Here is a 6,000-nt window from a genome sequence, read left to right as displayed (position 1 = left end):
TTACCTCTAAATATGAGAAGCACCGTAAAGGTTGAATAAAATATTCCAAATAAATGAGATCATTTGTCATGCATGTGGATTACTTAAATACTCAAACCATAAACATATACATGAACTAAAATAAAAATTTAATAATAAATGAAAATTGGAGGAGAAATTAGTACCAAAGGTATCAAAAAAATCTAGAAGCCAGTTCTTTAAAAAAAAAAAAAAACATATTATATCAAAGACATTTTTCCACCTGACAAATGGAACAAAGAAAGGATTCAAATTAACAGAGTCAGACATGAACAGGGAAATATTACAACAGATACCACAAAAATTCAGAATATTGTATTATATTGAAAAACCTGTACTCCAATAAGCTAAAAGTATAAGAAAGGTAGAAGAATTTTTAGATTCACCTAAACTACCAGCTGAACCACAAAAAAATTTAATAACTTAATCCATTAGAAATAAGATCAAAACAATTATAAAATGGCTTCTGGTTAAAAGCAAATAAAGCTTAAACCCATATTGTTTTACAGGAATTTTCTGCTTATCTAGATGTAGAACTCCATGTACCTCTCTAGCACCATGTCTCCCTCCATGCTATCACCCTTTTTGCCATGACAATAATGAACTAAACATCTAAACTCTAAGCCAACCCCAATTAAACGTTTACATTTATAAGAATTAGCCTAGTCTTGGTGTCTTTACACAGCATTAGAAACTATAAAACAAAAGTTGTTACCAAGGACTGGCATATTGCTGTGATAGGTCTGACCATGGTTTTGGTTGGTATGCACTTAGGTACTGTGGATTAGGAAAAGAGTTGAATGATTTAAATAGCGCTTAATTGGCCATACTAGTAGGAGAGAGAAAGGATGTCGAGGAACCTTGCAATTAAGGTAGCAGTTCTGCATAACTGGATGGCATTCTGAGCTTGATGTAAAATAGGGATTCCCTGTCTCTGCCTGTCTTTGTCTACAGAGTATCCCTGAACACAAGTGGCTGGCCTTGTCTGAAAAGTGACCTTGTATAGAGAGAGCTCTATGCACAGCTGCAAAACTCAGCACACATGTCCCACCAGCATGCTAATTATGTGCTGTACTATATCTAGTCACTCCTTGATGTCATGACCAATTAGCTCTTTCCACCCATACCCCTAAATAAAGCCTTTATATTCCCTATCCCTGAAACAATAAAGTAGACTCATCTTGTGAAGCAGTCTCTGGAGGTCATTGCATCCATACTCATGGACTTCCAAACCCTGGGCTCCTCCTCTGCAGCCTTTCTTGCTGAAGGCTGATGGCCATCTTCCTCCAGTGAGAAAAAGTGTGTCTGTGGGGGCAGGGGGCACAAAAGGCACTACTGCTGAGCATCATTTGAATTGTTAGGACCCAATGAGGAGTTTCCAGAGGAGAAGAATATTAATAAATGTCCTAGAGATTCTTCTTGAGATTTGTTGGTGAAGAATTTGGCTGCATTTTGCCCTTGTCTGAAAAGTCTGCCTGAACTAAATTGATGAGTTATGGATTAGCAGTTTTAGCTGAGGAGATTTCCAGACAGCCTCAAATTGAATGTGTTGCTTGGCTATTAGTGGTCTCACTTAAACATATATAATGAAAGGCAGCAAGCTGGTGGGTAGGGGAGCAGGGCCGAGGGAGGGTATAGGGAACTTTCGGGATAGCATTTGAAATGTATATAAAGAAAATATCTAATAAAAGCTAAGTAATTAAAAATTAAAAAAAATTTACAAAAGTACAAAATGTACAATCTGAGGGGGGAAAATGGAGCACCCGGAAAAAATTTTAAAGAAAAGTGTGGCTCTAAATGGAATAAAGATAGTTGTGATATCAGAACAGGACCCCACACAGCTAAGCTTCAACTTGTGAAAATGAATTAAAAAAAAAATTAGGGTTGAGTGTTGTGGCACATACCTTTACTCCTAGCACTCAGGAGGCAGAGGCCAGTGATTTTCTGAATTCAAGGCCAGTCTGGTCTACAGAGTGAATTTCAGGACAGCCAGGGTTAGGCAATTAAGGAAAAAAAAAAAACAAAAAACAAAAAAACAAAAAACAAACAAACAAACAAAAAAAAAAAACAAAAAAAAAGGGAACTGATGAAAATGCATTTGAAAAAGAAGAGCATATTCCAACCCAGCAAGCAACAGAACTTGATAGCTTTGGCCATAGGTTTCTGGCTTTAACATTAAAGATAAAAGAAAGAGGTTATCAAATGAACGTTTCTGACTGAGGACAGCTGCTCATGCCAGGCATATGTCAGGAGTGTCTCTACAAGGACCCCTAGAGAAAATTCTGCGTGAAGTTCTTAAGGTAAAGCCTGGATTGCCTTTGAGGCCCTAAGATTTTGGAGACGGCAGAGTCATGGATTACCTGCTGAGGAAAACTGTTAACAGAAAGCAGAAACACTGTAAGAGAAAGAAGTATGTTGCAATCAACAAAGATTAAAGGAGTTGGAGATCTGAAGAGTGCTTTTACATAGGACATGGTGATCTAGAATTTGGACTTTATCATGCTGGTTTTTGGCTTTGCTTTGGTCCAGTATTTCCTCACAATGCTTCCTTTTCTCCCATTTAGAATTGTAATGTAAATTCTGTGTCATTGTATGTAGAAACTGTGCTAGCTGTTTTCTGATTTTGATTTTACAGGAAGTTATAATTAAGAGGGTGCCAGGAGTCTCAGAAAAAAATCTTTGGACCTTTAAATAATGTTATCATTCTTCACAGTAATAAAACAAATAAACAAAAAACCCCACAAAGCTTTATATTTGTACTAACTTCAAGTAAACAGATATGTGTGATTATAATAGAAACTGGGACAGAAGGAAGAAGGTAATAGATATCATTGTATTATACTAATAATTATTATGTTGACTGTAGTCACAAACAAATGAAAACTTCATAGGCATGATACATGGAACCTATAGATAATCTGGCATAATAGAGTATAGAGTTCCTAACAAATACATGTCACAAGGACCATGAGAGAGTTGCTCAAATACTTATTTTTGAATAGTAAAACTAGTTTTCTGCATTATCATATGTGATATGATATATATAATCTTGCATTTTATATCAATTCTTGTGTTTTATATGAATATAAAATATAAGACCACATGCTCAGAAGTTAACAAGACACAGGAGATCTTGCTACATTCAAATTAAGAAGAAACTCCTTCAACAAGCTTCTAATTTTCAAAACTCTCACATCCTATATAAGTAGCCATGTCATATAAACATACATTTTAAAAACTGTTCTCTCTCTCTCTCTCTCTCTCTCTCTCTCTCTCTCTCTCTCTCTCTCTCTCTCTCTCTCTGTAAAACCATTCCTCTTCCACCATGTATGTCTTGGGAATTAGAACTCAGTATCTCAGGCTTGGTAGCTAGTACCTTTACCTAAAGAGCCATCACATTGGCCCAATTTTTCAGTTTTTTTAAATGATGAAGTTTCACAATAATTGCCAAAATTTTTCTATTCCTTTAATTAACAGAAATTCTAACAGTAGGGCCCTATGTTCTTATTTGAAGATGATTACTTAGAACTGAATAGCTGCTATGCTTTTTTAAGTTCTCTGAGTTCTTCAGGTTATCACAGTCCTTACACAGTTGTTCAACCCCTTTCAGCATTTGAGTTTACAACTACTGATTCATATCATAGCTCTTAAAAGGACCAGTAATCTCACTCTGGGTCATTATACCAATGTAGATCTTGGACACCTATCACTGAAAACAGGAGGATAAAGTGACACAAGAAGAAAGGGGAATAAAATATTAAAATGATACCCATGTTAAGAACCAGTATTGTTTTTTTTCTGTGTTCTGATATCAAATTATATTGTAAAATGTATATGTTCTGGTGAGTTGAAGTTAAGATAAAGTTGAAAGCCAAAAACAAACAAACAAACCCTAGCAAACAAATAAACAAAAGCCACAAATCTTGCGATCAATATTTTCACAAACTTTTTATTCGGTGTCTATTAGTGTGAATATGCACATCTACCACATTTGCTGTAAAATATCACACACACACACACACACACACACACACACACATATATATATATATATATATATATACTTTTAAAGTCAGAAATTTAATTAGAACAATATTTCTTAAACTTCAGCAGTCTCAACTAGAATCTAGAAGTCTTGGGATAAGGATGTAGACTAATGGAACAATACTTGCCTAACATTTTTGAGGTTAAGTTCAAACCCCAGTTCTGGAGAAAATAATTCCTGAATCACCTGGGGAGTTTTCTCAAGTCACTACACTGTCAACATATAATTTTGGAAGTCAGAAACAGGTTTTGGTATTTGCATTTCTAACTCACTTTCAGGTGTTGAATCTCAAACCTAAGGAAAGATGGGCTCAGTAGTTCATATCTGAGGACAGTTTTGAGCCTGGTGTATATAATAGCCAGGCAAAATTGTGTTATAGTGTCAAACTCTGTCACAAACAATTAAAGAACAATAACAACAGTAGGAGAAAAATAAGTAAACAACATAAAACCAATATTCATTTTATATATCACCATTAGAGATGATTCCCGAGTTGAGAAAAAAAAAATTGTGAAAAGTTTAAAAAATGGGCAAATAGAATCATAACTTTTTAACAGAAAGGTTCACCCATTTTTTTAATCTCTTTTGAGAACATGTTTTATATGCCCCAGGGCAGAATAAAACTATTTATCCAAGGAAGAGAAGAGCTTCAGATCTTGTCTCTGCCTCCCATGTGCTAGGATAACAGGCTTGTATCAAGGAGTCAGGTTTATGTGGAACTAGGGACTCAATGCAGGGCTTCTTGAATGCCAATTAAGCACTCTACCAACAGAGCTATATCCCCAGCTTTCATTTGTCCATGTTCAAAAAGCAAAACCAACAAAATACAAAAAGAAACAAACATATTTGTTTTCTCTTTTCAAAAGACAGAAACTTTTACTATAACAAATTTTTCATAAGTTTTTAAGCAAAATAAGATGTAAAATCCATGGGAGGGGAACTTTCAACCAAGGCACCCTTTTTTTTGAGCTGTTTGTCTGATGTTAAATGCTGGTATATTCTTTTCTGAACTTCTTCACTACTAAAAGCAGTCTTGTCTGTATTTTTTACACTGACCCACTTTTTTTCCATTCTAGTCCTCTATCCTCATATGCATCAATAGGACTTCCCCTCTCCTTGATTTTATCATAGAGAACACCTCCTTCACTTTGGAGACAGACTCTCAGATCTCAACCTATGGTGTGCAGCAGTCAATTATCCAATAGGATCAGCAATATGGTGAACAACAACCAGGAGCTTGTGTGGGCTCAGCCACTGAACAAGCTGCCCAACCACACACTCATTCCTTCTCTGAACAGCACCAAAATGTTAAGGTGAAGAATGGTCCATTTACTGGATTGAACTTCCTTAAAAGACCTCTAGTGTCTGTGCTTCTCTTGAAGACTGTACTGGTCAATGGCACTTGATTCATCATAGGACCATGTTCTCACCTATGAATCATTAAGCCACCAGAGACCAGGCAGAGGTCCTTGGCATGGAGTGATGCTGGAGCCCAAGCTAATGTTCTTAGTCCTTGCTATTGCCAGAAACCATGTGGAAGCCTAGGATCTGTACTCCAGCTGACGAGGAAGGACAGTGAAGCTACCCTTGCAGTTTCATTGATTGCCTATACACAGTTGATAAAGCATAGCATAAAAGTCTTTTGTGATCGTCTACATCTAGACACTCACAACTATCAACAAAAAGTGACAGTCTAGAGAGGAAGCCATCAAGTAGAACAAAACAAAATAATCAAAAATTGAAAATTATGATGGTGAGGCTGAGTTTTCCACTTTTGATGGATTCTGGCAGAGGTACATGTGGAGAAGGATTCAGCTTCACTTTTGATGCTAGGAATTTGACGATGCTTCAGAGAGGGTATGGACAACAAAAAATATGGACATTTTTATTCCTTTATATTTTTACAGGTGGGGGGTGTCATGGAGGAGTGGAGCAGA

This window comes from Mus musculus, chromosome X (assembly GCF_000001635.26).
Source record: "Mus musculus strain C57BL/6J chromosome X, GRCm38.p6 C57BL/6J".
In the NCBI taxonomy this organism is placed as follows: Eukaryota; Metazoa; Chordata; class Mammalia; order Rodentia; family Muridae; genus Mus; species Mus musculus.
This window is presented reverse-complemented; position numbering follows the sequence as displayed.